Below are 18,824 nucleotides of genomic sequence, written 5' to 3'. Positions count from 1 at the left end.
TATGAAATTTTGTAGATGATATACCAATAGGCCATTTTACTCTTTTTCCTAGGACAGATGATTTGTCCTTTTTTCTTCAGTTGTCTCATTTGTCCAGTGTTCTTCAGATTCCTTAGCCTTCATTCTCCTAAAAGACAAAAACAAAAACCCTTCCCCAAGACTAATTTTGGGGAGGTCCCCTTTTGGCAAGTTACATCTGATTAAATGAAAAGGCATGTATTAATAGTATAAGTGAGTTTAAACTGGATGGTCATGTTGGTTGATGAACTATCACCTCTTCTAATTAAGAGGTCTCTCTTGTTCAAATCGAACCTTTATCAGTTTTGATGGTACCCACAGCTTATCTTCTCCTGCAGAAACAAAAGCAAAACCTCATCCCCAATGTAACACATGCCCTGGTTTCCATTCTGAGGTCAGCACATCCTTGAAGTATATAGGCTGATTTGTTCTGTGAGCACGTGGTCAATTCTGTGCATCTGGTTGTAGAACACAGGGTGCACACACTGTAGGGTGAGCTAATCCCCTGTCTAAAGACTGCTGTACAACTCTAGTCCCAGGCAGTCTGAACTCCTTCCTTCTGCGTGCCCCTGACCAGAATCAACAAGACTCAACATGGTCTTAGTATGGCCTCTAACATGTGAGCCCCCTAATCAACCTTCAAGTGCTTCCTTTCTCTCTATAAGCCCATCCTCAAATGAGTGTTCCATCAGAAGTAGGATCAAGTCAGTAATTTAAAAATGTCAGACACAAGGTTAGAGAGATGATGGTTCAGCGGTCACTTGCTGATTCTACAGAGGATGCAGGGTACATTCCCAGTAACCACACGGAAGATCACAATCATTTGTGACTCCAGTTCCAGGAGATCTGACGCCCTCTTCTGGCTTCCTAGGGCATTGCATGCACATGGTGCACAGCTCTACATGCAGGCAAAACACCTAGCCATACACATTAAAAAATAATTTTTAATAAAAGGACACTTGGTCTGCCCCTGCCCTTAGTGTGAGCTATACAAATGGTGGCAGGAGACCCTTATTAATTACCCACACAATTCCACATGCATATGTATGCAAAATTGTCAAGTCAGTGTATAAGACAAAGAAGGGGGCTGCTGCTTACTTCATGTCCTATTATTTATGGTTCTGGTTTCCAGAGACAGAGTCTCTTCTGCTAGGTAGCCTAGTTGACCTAGAACTTGCTATGCACAACAGACTGGCCTCAAACTGATGGCAAGCCTCTGTTTTTGGAGTGCTGAGATTACAGGTGTGTGCCGCCATACTCACTCTGTTTCTCATCCACAGGAACTAGTCTTTGGATAGGAAATGCTGGTGCAAAGCAGGCTTGTGTCACTACTGGTAACTGTGACAACCATGGCAGCTGTGGCAGATTTTAGTGATGTCCTCCTGGGATTCCTATTGGGGGCTTCTGGGATTCCCATTTTGCATATGGGAACACTGAGGCTCAGAGAAACCTTAAACAAACCCCATAAGGCAGATCTAGGACAGGAGCCCTGATGGTCTGGCTCCAATTCCATGTCCCCAACACTCACCCTGCTTACCTGTCCCTCTAACTTGGCACAGATGGAAAAGAATTATATACAATCAAGGAGACTGAGTCTTCTGAATACTCCTCCCCCCCCAGGTGTTATGAGGGCAAGTCCAACAGAAGGAAGATGTACTCATCCATGAGACCAACAGGTGCCACTCCTGAGTTATCACTCTGACACAATCTGACCCAGAATAGTAAGCTGAGGGCTGGGCCGGGGTTGCTGTGCCCAGTTTTGCTTGGGGTTAGTGGAGCAATCCAGGCTGAGGTGTCTTAAGCATTGGCCTGACGTTACATCTGTGCTGAGGCAGCACAGGACAGATTTTAAAACTACTGAATTTGTAATCCCAGGAGACTGATCTCCTTACAAAGGACGCAATAAGCAGGTGCCTGGCAAATCCACCCAAGGCTTAGAGTGCCAAGGGACCACTTCCGAATCCTCTAGGGTTGCCAAAGTTTAGTGTCGGCAACATCATCTCCAACCCCTGTCCACAGGCCAGTGCCTTCCTGTGGGGCACACATGAGTCTCACATACACGGGACTTGAATCACCTCAATCCACACTTGCACTCATGAGTTAGCACACCTCTGCTGTGTTGCCGTGTGTGTTATGGTCATCTTTTAGGGCCAGTGCTGACAAAAAAAACATGTAGAGGCAGACAGACAAAGCCACAAATCATGTAGCTAGAAGAGAAGGGGTTCACTGCCAGAGGGAGCAGCACGTCTCCAACTCAGTGAAGCCCCGTGCTGGAGCATAGGACAGGACCTTAAATTGTACAGAGAAAGGCCCCTGGGTGTGTGCAATATGTAATCAGATGGGCTTCCATTGTTCACCCCGACCAAGAGAAGCTCTCAGTGGAGCAGAGGGTGAAGACTCTCTGAGGGCCAGAAATACACTGTGCATACACTTCCTGCCCCTGATGCTTCGAGATCTCAATGCTGAGACAAGGGAAAGCTCCAGCAGGTGGCCACGGTGAGCTCCCAGATGACACACTGGCCCAGGATGGACTCCACATCTGGACCTCACAGCCTCATGTCACCCTGTTTAGTTTAACTACAAAGGTCAAGTTCTCATTCTCTCATGTCACAGGTCAAGTGACAGGCTCAGGCCACACAGCTTCTTGGCTAGAATCTGAACCTGACCCAAATCCTAAGGCCCTTCTTCTAAGCCCTTCTTTCTCTCTGCCCACAGCTAGGGTAAAAGAAGGGAGCTGCTTTCCACTGTAATGCCAATAAACTTCAGGAACTGTGTGCTGATTTGACTTGTGGGTTCAAGGAACTTGCTCTTCAAATATTATCAATTCTCTACACCTATTGCAGGTCCTAATAAGATGACAGTTAAATCTGATGAGCCCCTGGCAGTCCATAAACACTACTGACCCTTCTCAATACTACTCCCCTCAATCCCATAGAGAGAAGGGCCTTAAGTGGGTTGGCAAAGGTAATCTAGGCTTTGTTCGGCCTGACACCAAACATCAAAGGCATATCTATGGGAGTCGGGGAGCCTAGAGCCCCTTAGCACACCTGCCACCACCCCACCATGACTCACCTGGGATGTGTTTGGCCCAGCCAATGATGACTGCAAGCTCCCGACCTGCCAAGTTACAGAGCATGGTCAGGGCCTTGATATCTCCCTCAGGCATACCATGAAGAGGCATAGCATACAGCTTGTCTGGTTCAGCCACCAGTAGATATGAGACAATCTTAATCACTGTAATGAGCAAAGAGGGAGCAAACAGTAAATGCTTGGTAAGAAGGGAAGGGTGAGGGTGAAGCCCTGGGGGTCAAATGTGGCTGCCATCTTTGTCTCCTGACATCCCAAAGGTGCTGGCCACAGTGATGAGGGCGCTGAGATGTCTCCTGCAATGGGAAGCCACTCAGACGACCCAGGCCTAGCAGTTCTAGGAGGATAGCATGGGGACAAGGTCTGGGTGCTGCGGCTCTTATTTCACATGGAGGCCAGTTCTGTGCCATTCTATATAGACAGGCCTTCTGATGAAGCCAGGCAATACCAGGCACTGTTGGCAGTTTTTAGATCCACACCACTCACCACCCACCAGAGGGAGGACAGAATAGCCCCAGTGGGTCGCCCACCAGCCCGATGCACCATCTGCCCATGCCAGCGTGTTTCCCTGCATGTGCGGGATACCCTCAGGGGTCCCATCCCACTCCCCCTAATAATTCATATCAGAGGATGCCAGGTATTCCAGGCTGAAAAGGGCAGGCAGGGTGGCTGCCTGGTACACATTTGGCTTTTTAGAAGGTGGGAAAAATATGTAAGCTCAGGTAGGGGCTGTTCTCTGAGTCCAGTTGTCACTTGTAATTCCAGAGCCCTCCAGGTACTCGGTCAAGACACACACCTGTCAGAGAAGAAAGACGTTGATATCAAGAGCTGTTCCAAATCTCCAGGGGATGAGGCACTGCTTTGGAACTGTTGCTGTGGCTGAGAGCTTAATGGCCATCCAGCCTCATGCCAGGAAGTGAGTCATCATCTGAAGGAACAGCCCAATTTGACTTGCTAGCCTGGTCCCATCTCTCCAGGTACAGCATCCTCCTAAAATCACACTGAGACCCCTAGCCTCTGAGCCCCCATTTCTAAAAGCAAGACACAATAAAGTCCTCTGCCAAGGGTCTTTATCTTGGTTCTGCTTTGTATCCAGGGAGGGTTGAGATCACAAAGCTGGCAAAGAGGGGCTACGGATGTAGGTCAGTTGGTACAGTGCAAAGCCCAGCATATACAAATCCCGAGGTTCGATCCCTGACACTTGCATAAAAAAACGAGTATAGTGGTATGTGCCTGTAATCCCAGCACCAAGGTGATGACAGGGAATCTACATCTAGCCTGGGTCACATGAGATTGACTCAAAAGTAAAACGGCAGATGAAAAGAGAGAGAGACAGCTGGGTTATTGCCTCAGCTTCTAGGTTCTTTTAAAGTTCAACCCCTGTTCTGTCCCCTAAAGGTAAGAGTACCCCCACCTCAAGGCCTGCCCTTTCCTTTCCCAGAAGACTTGCAGACCTGTCTGCATTCTGACCTGCCCACTCTACTCATCCCATCCCAAGCTGCACAAGAGGAAGTAAAAATTAGCCACTTGATAAAAGGATGATTTCCATCCCATTCATATTCTTTGATAGTATGTACAACTAGTTACATCCAAATAGTCCTAGGGAAAAGAAGAAATTGTCTAGAGAATGATAGCAATTGAAAGTGACATGATTTTGTAGGTGGGACAATGCCTTTGGGGCACACCCACACCCTGTTTCAACAAAAGGCCACAGCTCACACCCTCTCCAGAGGGCAAAGGCCATCCTGGAGCTATGGAGGCAGGAGCCAAGCCCAACAAGATGGAACTGGTTCTTAGGGAGCTAGTTACTTTTCAGCCATGCCTAGTTTGTGGTCATCTCCAAAACTGGCCTTGAACCTGTAGTGCCCTGGAACTCCCAAGTTGGGTATCTGCTGTCCTGCTTGCCTGACCTTGACCTTGATGTCCTCCCTATGCTGATTCCCTGCAGGTCTCCACCCTCCTGAATACTTAAGGGAAGTTCCTTGTTTGTGTTTCCTGCATTTGGTGTAAACAGCTTAGATGCAAAAATGTAGAATATTCAGTAGGGAACTTCTGCCCTCCAGGGTTCCTCCATTGTGCTGTAAGCCTGTATTTAAGGTTCTCTCCCTTCTTCAATAAACAGCATTTGGCATCCCCTGGCAGGAATGACCCGCTGTCTTTTTCTCTATTTTTCGTTCCACAGCCCTTCACTCAGACATGGTAAACTGGTGGTAGTCGTGCGGGTGCTACCGCAACAAATGGAGGTTCCACCGAGATCTGAGAAAGAAGGGAAGAGCTGATGGACACCCGGGTAAGTCTGGCGCCAGCAATTTAAAGAAAAAAGAGACGGTAAGGGAGAAATGAAATGAGTGCAGGTAGCTCACAGTTAATTGGACTGCTGAAGCAGGAAGTCACCAAAGGTAAGAAAGAGCAAGACGGCTAAAGATTTAAAATAAAAAAGGAAATCTTCCCAATAGAGAAGAGGGAAGGAAAGGAAATTTCCTGTTAGAAAGGGGAGAAAATTTTAATCAAGTAAAAAGGATTTTCCCAGTAAAAAGGGAAAAAAATTTTGAAACTAGGCCTAAAGTTTTTGGGGCCTTGTAGAGGAAGAATGGAAGAAAGAGAAAAGCCTCTTCCCAGTGGAAGGGGGGAAGAAAGGGCTCTTCCCAATGTAGAAGTTTCAGGATTGCTAGAGCTCTGAACTCTTTCTGCCTGCCAGCGCAGAGCGGCAGCATCTGAATTACAGGAAGTTGGCAGGTAGGCCTCACTGTTGCTGGCTGAACAAACAAGCAAATCCAGAAGTTCAAGTTTTGTTGTCTGTTTGCTTGACTTTGGTTTAAATATTTTTTTTTTTATTTTTCCCTCAGAGTGGGAATAATTCAATATTTAGGATCACTTTGTGGGAAATGTTTTTCTGATTTTCCGTTATGGTTGGAATAACTCATAATTAGATAGTCCCTTCATGGGAGTAAGAGGAAGTTTAAACTGGAATGAATGTGCTTGTGGCAGACAAAGGCACTTGTGATTGAGTGTGAGATGGCCAGGCAGGCAGGCAGGTACACACCATGGGAGGTGGAGCTGCGATGGAGCGTGTCCCAGGCAGGTGCCGGCACTAGACCCCAAGCACACTGCATAGCCAAAGCCAAAGCCCTGCCAAGCGAGCAGAGGTCTGGAGAGGGGCAGATGCTAAAACTTTAAATGGGCCCAACAACTTCTGGTAAAACAGGTTTTGGTCAGGACATGAAATGCTAAGTCAATGCTGTTTGACTTTCCAGGGATATTAGTCATTCATTACATAAATAATGTTATGTTCCTTTGTCTTAATAAATGTTTGGATGAATGGTTGTTTCTTATGATAGATAAACTAAAAGAACAAGATTCATAATTTTGATCTATATATTAGGTATGCTCTTGTCTGTTGATCATTACTGAAAATTTGGCTCTGCTCTTTAAGTTGCTTTCTAGAAATTCTTGGTTTAATGCTATAGAAATATAACACCTGAAATGGATTGGGTTGTTAGCTTTTTAAATAATGTTGCTAAGATAAACCCATAAAAATAATCTCTTACTAATGAAGAGGTTACAAAATTATTTCTCCAGTAAATAAAATACAGATAAATTGTTTGGTCCACACTGTTAATAATTGGCTTTTTGCATTAATGTATTACTTGGAAGGTATAAAGAAGGATCCTCTTTTTTTAAGATTTTATAAATACTCAAGAGTATTGCCTAAAGTTTCCTCTTCAAATCCTATAGATATTGTATTTAATGCTTTTATAATTGGCATATATAAAAAGGACCATAGAAATAAAAGCTGGTGATAGAATTGCTCAATTCTTATTGCTTTCATATTTTAAATGCAAAATGGTGCCTACATGTAGAACTGGAGGCTTTGGAAGTTCAGGAGAAAAGGTGTTTTGACAAACAGTTATCAAAGATAAACAGCCTAAATTAAAAATATAATTATATGGGATTGAGATTGAAAGATTATTGGATTCTGATGCTAGATATATCTATAATTTCACAAGAATCCTGAGATCATTTGGTCTCTACAAAAAGTCAGGAAAATGGAGGCTATTACAAGATCTTAGAGCTGTACATAAAACCATGCTTCTCATAGGAGCAACACAGCTTGGTTTGCCTATACCTGTGGCAATTCCTAAACATTGGCAGTTAATTGTGATTGACCTATGGATAATTTATTGTCTGCTAAAGGAAATACTTGTTTTTGATGCCTTTTCTAAATTATAAGAGTTTCTTAACCTGGCTAATTTACAAATAGCCCTAGAAAAGGTGCAGGTATCTTTTCCCTATCATTACTTAGGTCATGAATTGTTACACACAGGCATATGTCCACAAAAGATTACTCTGTGTAAAGATCAGCTACGCAAACTTAATGATTTCCAAACATTTCTGGATGATATTCAATGGCTTCAGTCCACTTTGAAGATTCCAACAGTTCAGCCTCACCCCTTGTATGATGTCTTAAAGGGCGACCCTGATCCTTTATCTCCCCGTGAATTAACAGCTGAAGGGCATACAGCCCTACAACATTGCAAGAGGCCCTGGAACAGGATCACATGCAATATATAGATCTTTCTTCTCCCTTATTGTGTTTGATATTTTGTTTTACTCATTCACCTACTGGAGTGTTTTGGCAAACAGGTCCTATGCTATGGGTACATTGCTCAGCTTCTCCAGCAAAAAACATTACTCCTTATCCTCAGGCTCATGCTCAGATTCTACTGAAGGGAATCAAGATCAGTGTTCAAACTTTTGGTAAGGAGCCAGATATTGTGGTGACCCCATATACCCAGTCTCAAATAGCATGGTTGCAAGCTAATGATAATGATTGGACCATACTGACATGCTCCATGCAGGGTCAGTTTTGATACTCACTACCCCTCCAATGATATGTGTCAATTTTTTAAATTGCATCCTGTCATATTTTCCAAGATAGTACAGATGACTCCTATTCCTCAGGCCCATGTAGTATTTACTGATGGCACATCACGTGGTTTTGCTATGATGGTTTCTGGTCACATAATAAAAAGAATGAAAGTCCAAGACACTTCTGCCCAGTTGGCAGAGGTACAGACATTGTTGCTTGCTTTACAGCTGTTTTCTGATAAATGTGTAAATCATGTCTTCTTTGCTGAATTTTTACCTGTTCCTCATTTGGGAGTTAATCCCCAAGGACTTTTACCTAATCATGTGTGTCAGATGGACGTCACACATATATCTTACTTTGGAAAATTACAATATGTCCATGTGTCTATTGATACATATTCCTCTTTAATTTTTGCCTCTGCCCATTCAGGGAAAAAGGTTGAGGATATAAAGAATCATTGTCTTCATGCCTTTGCTTATGTGGGAGTGCCTAAATGCATAAAGACTGATAATGGTCCTGCCTACAGCAGTACAGGATTTTCAAAATACTGCCAAGATTTTTCTATTGCTAATAAGACTGGTATTTGTTATAACCCTCAAGGACAGGCTATAGTAGAACGTTGCCATCATACCTTAAAAACATGTGTTGCTAAAGTAAAAAGGTGGGAGCTAGGGGCTCATCTCTCCTCCCCACATTCCATTCTTTCCCTTGTTTTATACATTTTAAAATTTTTATCGGTGGTTTCTGCTGGAGTATCTGCTGCAGATAAGCAGTGGAGGGCTGCTGTTACAAATCACCCTCTGGTGCGATGGAAGGATCTTTCTACTGGCACTTGGAAGGGACCCAATCTGGTGTTGGTGTGGGCCCAGGGTTCTTTTTATGTCTTTCCTCAGGTCAATGAGTTTCCTCTTTGAGTTCCTGAGCACTGTGTGCGCCATGTGGCTGCTGCTGAATCCCAGCATGGCAGAGACCTATTGTGCCTTCTAAAAAACTCTCCCCTTCTGATGCCAATGGGGATTGAGATCCCAATATGGCCATCCTTGGCAAGCATTAACATAAGCCTAGGAACTGTAGCCATGCAGTTGGATTCTTCAGAAGGTAATGTATGGTAACTGCTCTTTCAAGTATGTTTGAGAACGTGTCACCCAGACACCTTGGATAATAAGGATAACCCTGAAGGTCAGTGACTTCCATTTGTTAACAGTAGTATGTCAGCAAAGCCTTTTTCATTTTTTGTAACCCTCTTCAAGCTGGTATAGTACCTACTTTTCAGGAGTGGCTCTGTGCAACATTTATTGGCCTCCGGAAATTCATCTAACCTCTTTTGAAGATACCTTAAAATCTGTGAGCCTGAATGTAGCCAGTACGAGACCATTAGTTCTGCTCTTTTTCTTCTGTGTGTCTTTTTTTTTCTTTATGGTTCTTAGTTGTTCTTTTACAGAGCTGCCAGCTTAAGTCGTGATAGGATCAAGAAAAGTGGGCCTTGATGATTCATGTTCCTGGAGCTGTGTCCATGCCAGGGGACTGTGGCAGTTAGACACCGATTATGCTCACACACTCCAGAAGAGAATTTGATATCGCTGTTGCCATTGTTGCTGTTATAGCAGTGGCAGCCACTGCTGCTACTGTTTCTGGGATTGTCATTTCACTACAGCTAGCACAATGGAGACCCTGGCAGCAAAAGTAGCTACCATAGTTAATTACTCTTTCATTCTATTGGGCATGATAAATTTAATTCAGTAGTGATATACATTTTGATTGGCTTTGAATGTTATAAATTTATAAAATCAAGTTCCATTTGCTTTTGAGATACCATCTTACAAGGACTCCAATTTGCAGTAAGGCTCATTAATGAAGGGAATGGCTCAATTGCCTCAAGCCTACTGGCTATGGGTGGGTTAGGACTTCTGTTGGTCTTTTCTGTGTCACACAGATTGCAAGACCAGCGCCACTTTGAGATCTTTGGCAGCAGTTAACCCTACAGCTCACGTGGCTGAGCCTGTATGATAATGAGTATTCAGAGACGGGTAATACTGGGGAGCATTTGTCAACCTAAGACAGAGCACTTATGTGGCCTGGACAAGTGTCTCCATGATGGGTAAGGCAACGTGCTGATGTCCCATGCAACCAAAGTCAGAAGCTCATTTTTTTTTTAGTAAAAAGTGGGGACATGTAGTGCCCTGGAACTCCCAAGTTGGGTAACTGCTGCCTTGCTTGCCTGACCTTGACCTTGATGTCCTCCCTATGCTGATTCCCTGCCGGTCTCCACCCTCCTGAATACTTAAGGGAAGTTCCTTGTTTGTGTTTCCTGCATTTGGCTTAGAAGCAAAAATGTAGAATATTCAGTAGCAAAGTTCTGCCCCCCGGGGTTCCTCCATTGTGCTGTAAGCCTGTATTTAAGGTTCTCTCCCTTCTTCAATAAATGGCCTTCAGCATCCCCTGGCACAAATGACCCGCTGTCTTCTGTCTCTGTTTTTCAATCCACAGCCCTTCACTCGGACATGATAATCTGGTGGTGGTCACACGGGCGCTACTGCAACAGAACCTGGGATCCTCCAGGGAAGATTATATATCTGTGCCACCATACCCAGCCTACACAGCCCAGGGGATGGACTGCAGGACCCCACCCTCCTCTGTTCCAGGCAAACACTCACCAACACAGCTACAACCTCAGCTCATTAGCAGTCCTTTAAACTCACACTGAAACTACTGTAACAAGCCTTGCTGAACAAGGCTGTAGTAAACACCACAGTGAGTGAGGGGGACTCAGCATCCCATCCCTGACTTCTACCTAATGGTTAATTCCCATTTGGAGGGGCATCTTCTTGAGGTCCTGTGCTGCATTTTCACTGGTCTGGGTTCTTTATCCCCCTTAGAGGTGAAAGGATGAGCTGTGACTCAGAGTCATCCCATGGGAAGGAGAAAGGTACAGAATGCATGGGCAGCCCTAAGACACAACATGCTGGTTACACAGGTGGCCCAACCTCCTGGTTACACAGATGATGATCTTGAGCACTCTGGGATCTGCTGCTTTCTAAGCTGGTCTGTGGACCTCTTGAGAAGCTGTCAACAATGTCCTACCTCTGATTAGATGACCAAAGGGTTTGTGTCAGTTTCTCTAGGAACAGAACCTGAGCAAAGGATGTGCAAGCAAGAAGCTCTAAGGGAGAGAGGGAAGGGAGGGCTGTTCTAGATTCTGCTGCTGGCTGTGTCAGCTCAACCTGCTGGTACTGCTCACACACTGGAGGTCTGGTCTGGGTGGGTGATTTATCTCTCAGTCACAAGCAGAATGCTGCTCTGAGGATTCTGCTAGCCTGACCGGGGGGTTGGGGCTGACCCAGATGATGGCCAAAGCTCTAGGGCAGAACTGAAATCACAGAATGTGATGAGCATGCATAAGATGGCTAGTGATGGCAGAGGTGAAAGGGTGGTCTTCTCAAATTGTGGGCCTCCAGACCAGTAGCATCACCATCATGTGGGGCTTGTCAGAAGAGCAAATGAGCCTCTTCCTGCCTCTCTCTCCCCTTACTCCTCTCCCCAGACCCCAGAGAGTCTTATGTACCTCCAGCTGGCTTCCAAATTGCTGAGTAGCCAAGGAAGTTCCTGAGCTTCTGATTCTCCTGTTTCTTTTTCTTCAGTGTTGGGATTATAGGCATGCAACATCATGAGCAGTTCATGGAATACTGGGGTTTGAAACCAGGACTTTGTGCATGCTAGACAAGAACTCTACTAACCAAGTTATACTTGCAGCCCCCAAAGAAGATGAGCTATAAGATGCAGTCTGTGGGCACCGCTGAGGGAACTCTGTGGACCTGCTCTGGATACCACCTGAACATCATCCTGGCCCTTAGGGATCACAGGAAACAGCTCAATCCCCTCAAAACAGCCCTAACCCTTCTGGCTTGGACTGTAGCTCACATTGGTCCCTCACCCTGAAATAGATGCAGAGACACACTAGACAGGAGACCACTTGCTTACTGTTCTCCCAGCTCCTACCCCTTGAAATGCCAACACAACCTGGAGTATAACCATACTGCATTCCCAGAGAACAGTGAGGAACCATGCTCTCTCATTCTTGAGTCCAGAAAGCAGGGGTCTGCCCCCACATTCGCCATTTCTTTTCCCCAGAAGCCCCTCCAAGGGACTCTCCTCTTGCCTTTGCCTATCTAACTTACCCTAAGGCAGCTGTCAGCTAGAGAGACTTTTGAAACAGGAAGAAAAAAACAGGCAGTTGAAACCCCTGATGTCCCTTCTGGATTGTTCTCTGACTTTATTAAGGACCTTGGAGGGTGTTCAAGAAAGACTTGATGAATAAGAGCACACACACCAGGTGTTTTTACACAGCACCAGGGTCTTCCCTGCTGGCTTCGTGTCCCTTAAGGTTAGGGGCTGCTTGTGGCCCACACTGGGTTCTGGCATGGAGCCTGGTAGCCAGTAGGTGCTTAGGAAATCACTGTGTTCAACTTCCTAGTAAGTCACATCAGCTATGGTTAACAGCATGGTTCACAGAAGACTTTCTATATATATTATACCGTTTAACCCACAGCATATGGACACTCTGCCATTCCCTCATTTAGCAAACAAGGTAAACAGTTTGAGGGACTGGCTGGTTTGTCTGGTCAGAGTCAGTACCCAAGCTCCTTTGCCATCCCAAGGAGTGACCTTCCAGGACACACCCCAAGTCCTCAAACTCTCCTCTGCATTTCCCCCTCTAGTTGTTTCTAGCCAGGCAGCCAGTGACTCCAAAGGGCCTCATGTGTCTCATCAAGCTTCTCTGTTTGGAACGAATTAAGGACTGCATATCAAAGCCTGGTGTGAAACACATCTGTTCCCTGTGTTTCTATCTCTTGTTCAAATCCAAACCCAGGAAGCCTCTGACCTGTAGCCCAGGGAACCCAGTGCTCCTGTTCAGGCTGATCTAGTTCCTGACACTTGGAGGAGCTGGTTCAAAGCTTCAATGTCATCCTCAGGCTTGGGAGTAGACAATGGTCAGACCCACTCTGCTGGAGTCCAGGCTTTCCTGACATTTTAATGACCTTGAGATGGGGGTATGGCAAAAAGGTTCCAAGGGGCCAGGAGCTACATTTCACTAGTCACAGGCCTGCTCCCATCATGCTTCAGGCTCTTCAGGGTAGGAGGTTCTGTACTGCCTACAGCCTTGCATCATGTGCCACACCAGTCAGGATTCGTCATGATCATTTGGAGTGGAGGACATGGGCCTGTGCTTCTCACTCTGTGGAGCACTAATCCCAGCATAGAGTCAGTGCCAACCTCCAAATCCATTGACCTTGCCCTTCTAGCCGACACTGCTCTGGAAACAGTTACTTCTCTGGACCCTCCCCAGGAAGGCCTTCCTGGATCATGGCTTTTCCAGAGATCTGCCATGGAATTCAAAACTTTTCTGGACTCCCTCTGTTCACTCCATGTGCCTCTCCTGAGGCCTCCTGCTGAGTGTGCCCAGACAAGCCCCATACTGATCTGTGGTGGCCAGCAGGGTGGCTGACGTGTTCATTTCAGACATCTCCTCTCACGACTTCCCTCTGTCCCATTTGTCCAAGGCAGGCCCTCCTCCCTCATGAAGTTCTTTCAAAGCTCCATCCCAGCCTTGGAGCCGACACTGACATTCTCCAGGTCAATCCTTCAGGCACCTGAACTTTTCCTGGAAACTCTTCTTCCAAGGCCAAGCAGTCTTTACCTTCTGCTCCTTAATGCCACCTCTCCCTGCCTTTTCTATCTCTTCCCGCCTTTTCTGCCTTTATTTTTATTGTGACAGTCTGCTCTGGACTGAGAACTGTCAGTACCTCAAGGCTAAAGACAGTGGATATCTGAAAGCCTCTGCAAACAGTAGCCAACTATGCTTGTTCTTCTGTCCCATTGAGTTTTTATATTCACTCAGTACGCTGCTTCTGTTTTTATTAAAACCAGATGCAGTGGCACAAGCTGGCCTTCCTCCTACAGGCTCCCACCACCAGACACGGAGTCAAAGAAGTATGTCACCTTGAGCCTGCAGGTTGTTTGTGGAAGCAACAAGTTCCAGCCAGTCCCAACAATTCTGTTACCTGTTCTAGCAGCTTCTCTGGTATTTGTGAGGACCACCTTGCAGTCAGCCATGAAGCAGCCATTCCAGGCCACTGAAAACACGGAAGAAAGAGTTGAGCACTTGACAACCTCAACTGTAGGGGAATACCTCTCTCAATTGTTACCCCAGGTTTCTTGCTAGGAAGAGAAAGCCAGTGCTTGGAAAGGAGAGGCAGGAGGATCAACACTTCTAGGTCATCCTTAACTATATAGCCAAGTTTAATGCCAATCTGGGCTACACGGGACAGAAAAATTGAAAGCAACTGCAGATCTCTAAATACAAAAGAAAACATGTAACCTGTTTTAACTACTGTTGGATACTGTTTAACCCATTCAGATGTACAGACAAATCTAATGCTTTAACAGTATCTCATGAATACAAAAAGGATTGGTAATCAATGCAATTTACAGCCCTGGGCAAACAGATTCGTTGAGTTTGGACCAGTGCTAGACACCTGGAGAAGTGTGGGAGCTCCTAGCATAAGACAAAGGGATGAGCTGTGGCCTGGGGCAGAGCTGGGTAAATCAAACCACACCCAGCTACTGGAGTGGAACTGGGTAAGGGTCTTCACCTCTTTGCACCTCCACTTCTTCGGACTCTAAGATGAGGTAGTAGTGCCTACCTCATGGGGCTAACAGCTTATTTAATCCTATGTCATGAATATGTGAGCACTTGAAAAATCTTCAATGGCAAACAGTAAGTGTTAAATAAATGCTAACACCACTACTAAAAATATCTCATCCTTAAGGATGTTCTGTCATGGTACATCAGCATCTGGGCTGTATAGTGTATTATATTTTCAAGACACTGTGACGAAGGAACTAGGGGAAGGGTATGTGGAATCTTACTCTATTTTCTCACAACTGTAACTCAATGTTCTCAAAATGGAAAGTTTAAACACTTCTGTAAAATTCTGGTGGCGGTGTAGAATGCTGTATGTGTTGGTAGCTGAAAACCCTACCCAGAATCACGACAAATACTACTCCTCGGTTTTCACCCCGCCTGAGAGCTGAAGTAGAAACAGGCCAGTGTTCACTGCAGTATTGTTCATGGGAGCTAACTCACATCAGGGAACATCCTCAATGGCCATGAGGGGCCATGGGCAAACCATTGTGGCCTAGACATGTATATTACTCAGTCATTCGGAGTACAATGAGCCAGAAACCAAAAGGCAGCTGTGGTCCAGCTCTACCTTTGAGGCTTCTGGAGTTCTCAAGTTCAGACACAGGAGGCAGGCTGGATAACATGGAGGGGGTGGGTAGGAATCCAGAATGCAGAGTTAGTATGCTCTAGGTCCCAATGTGTAGCAGGTTGTCCGGGCTTCCTGCTTTTAATTCCAGCCAGCGCTTGTAGGGCTGAGGCAGAAGGATTAATGAGTTCCAAGTTAACCTGGGCTTTACAGTGAGTTTCGGGTTAGCCTTAGCTACAGTTTGAGACCCCATCTCGAAATAAAATAAAATGAATTTAAAATTGTTAGGCATGATAGCAAAGGAGGAGCACAGTGGCCACCTCCGTCCAGGCCAACGTCAGAGCTTTTGGCCTTGGCTAAGTCACACTTGCTTGACCCTTCTTTGATAGCCTTATCATGGTAGGCTGGCAGACAAGAGCCAGCAGGGGGGGCCTACTTAGGGCCCAGTAGATGGTCCAGAAGCTTCATTGGGAGGAGATGAGCATCTCAAACCATGCCCCACCTACTGGCCTATGTTATGCACTGCAGGCATGTCAGGGGTCCTGATCAGGCACTGACTGAATGGTCACCATGATGCCAACAGGCCACTCACTCTTTCTTAATGGAAAAGCAATACTCCCCACTTTTTGCTATCCCCTGCCTTGCTTCTCATTTGCAGCCTTCCTCCAAGGCTGGACGGGATCCCAGTCTTTCAAAGCAAAAATATCTGATTGTACTGGGGCGGCAGCCAGTTTAAGTTTCTTTCATTTGTACTAGAAATAACTAGCTAAAGCATGCTCCTTCACCTGGCTCCAAGCATGTCTCGAGCTAACCTCCAATATCACGTGTTTCTCTGCCCCAAAGGGAGGTTTACCAAAGGCAGGGTAAGGGGGAGGAAAAGCCTAGAAGTCAGGATCCTTCCCTCACTCTGGTCCCAGACTAAATCCAAGAAAGATTCCTTGTTGACCTTGAAAATGTCATCAAGGTTGAGACTTTTCCTGTTCAAATCCCACTGGCAGCACCGACTCCGCCATGCTCAGCTTCTTTATGAAGTGAGCATATCCTGGACTGACCAGGGCTCTGCTTACAAAGCTTATCATGCTCATCTCACATTTGAGTTGCCTTGACAATTCTGAGGACAGAGAGAGTCCAAGGCTGTCATCAGGAGAAAACAGAGGACTAGAGAAAGGTCAAGCAGGGTTGGGCATATAGCTCAGATGGTAGAGTGCTGGCCTAGCATGCATAAAGCCTTGAGTTCAATCCAGTGCTGCACAAACCTTTGTGGTGGTACCTGCCTGTAATCCCAGTACTCTGAAGGCGGAGGTAAGATGGTCAGAAATTCAAGCCTATTCTAGGATGCAGAGAAGTTCAAGGCCAGCCTGGTACACACAAGACCAGGGTCACACTGCTAGGAATGACAGAGGAAGAATCTGCAACTGGATTTGGGGTTGACCAAGTGTCCTGCATGATGAGAATGGCCAGCCATGAAGGGAACAGCTCAGAATGGAGGACTTGCTCATTGAAGGCTCTGAGCCTGGGGTCTCTGGAGTCATACACTGTCTAGAACAGTGGTTCTCAATCTTCCTAATGCTGCCACCCTTTAATACAGTTCCCTGTGTGATGGTGACCCCCAAGAATAACATTATTTTTGTTGCTACTTCATAACTGCAATTTTGCTACTGTTGTTATCCATTAACATAAATATCTGTATTTTCTGATTGTCTTGTGCCACTCCTTTTGTGAGACACTCCATGAAAACTGGGGGCCATGACCCACATGTTCAGAACCTCTTGTCTATATCCTTCTCACACACACACACACACACACACACACACACACACACACACACACACACACACACACACACACACACACACCAGGGTTTCTTTGTCTAGTCTTGGTTGTCTAGAAGTAGCTCTGTAGCCCAGGCTGGCCTCAAACTCACAGAGATCTGCCTGTCTCTTCCTCCCAAGTGCTGGGATTAAAGGCATGCACCACCACCACCTGACAGATGAATATTTTACAAGTACCATTTCAAAGCTCTTCAGCGGTTGTATGCTGGGTCTGGTTCTTTATGATATAGTTCTTGGTTCTGAGTATTCTTCCTGGGCAGGGCATTGGGGTGGGCTTATGGGTTCAAGATCACCCTGGCATCCTGGTTTGCTTTCTTCTGCTGTGTTAAGCAGTAAGACTTATAAAGAAACTTCAGGAGCAAAGGGCTTATTTGGCTCACAGGTTATACAGTCCATCATCAGGGGCAAGCCAAGGAATGAACTCAAGGCAGGAATCTGATGCAGAGACCATTCAGGAGTGCTGCTTACTGGCTTGCTGCTCACAGATTGCTCAGCCTTCTTTCTTACAGCGCCCAGACCACTGCCCAGGGGTGACACCACTCACTGTGGGCTGAGTGCCTCTATATAAACAGTAAGACAATACATCCACAGACTTGCCTGCAGATCAATATGATGGAGACATTTTCACAATTAAGATTCCTTCTTCCCAGCTCTGTCTAGATTTGTGTCAGGTTGACAAAACCAACCAGTCCACCTGGTGATAGAGAGCTGTGAGAGGTTGGTGGGGGAGGAGGGATCTCCTAGTGGATAAAAAACAAACAAACAAACAAATAAACAAACAAATGCTCTACCTTATACTCCCAGGCTCCTGTCAACTGTTTATAGATTCAGGATTTCTGAATGGCTAGAGGAACCCCAGTATTCTTGGAAGCAGGGTCCACTGTCACTCTTTCCTCCTCAAGATCCTCCTGGCCCACAGGACCACACTACTAAGGACAGTTAGCCTGTGTTCTCCCTGTGTTCCCACTGCTGAGGTCTAAAACTACCCCAACAGGGAAGAATTAGTCCAACCAGGCCCTACTCGACTCCTTGCTGGGGAGGGCCACAGGCTTTTGCTGGGCAAGGAACCAATACTGAAGGCAGGACCAGCTTCCTACAAGGAGCCCAGACTCCCTAGGAAAGTCACTGAAGCACAGCTGGGCCAGATCACGCATGGCAGGTCCTGTCACTGGGGCACCACTTTCCATTTCCTTGCTTGTGTTAGACACTGCAAATCAATCATGCCACCACAGCCTGCTGGTCTCAGATACTCCACTGGGGCCTTTCAATCATGTGCTCTACTGCAATGCCACCCTGGAGCTGACAGTCCAATGTAGAGGCAATTTGCCACCCTATTTCTTGAATTAAAAACAAGGGTGTTAGCGATGGCAGAGTACACAAAATAAGCCAAGTGCATAAACAAATAAACAAGGTCATTTCCTGAGTGGGAGAAGTTCGATGACAAGGTCTACAGGAGGCTCTGATAGCAGGTGATGGGGGAGATCACACTACGTGCAGACTGAAAGGACGAGAAGCCTGCCTTCAGGAACACACTCCGAGAGAGAGCACTGTCTGGAATCCCTGAGGTGAGAATTAGGTCTGCCATGCTTGGAGACTGCAGGCAAGCTGATGAGGGTCTAGCTGAATAGATGGGAATGCAGACAGGACGAGGTGGTTGAGATGATGGCTGAGTCTCAGTGCAGAACTGAACCCACAGTCAGATGTTCCAGCATTTTTCTAAGAACCACAGAGAACTTCAAGAAGGTAGAA

This window comes from Onychomys torridus, unplaced genomic scaffold (genome assembly GCF_903995425.1).
Source record: "Onychomys torridus unplaced genomic scaffold, mOncTor1.1, whole genome shotgun sequence".
NCBI lineage: Eukaryota > Metazoa > Chordata > Mammalia > Rodentia > Cricetidae > Onychomys > Onychomys torridus.
This window is presented reverse-complemented; position numbering follows the sequence as displayed.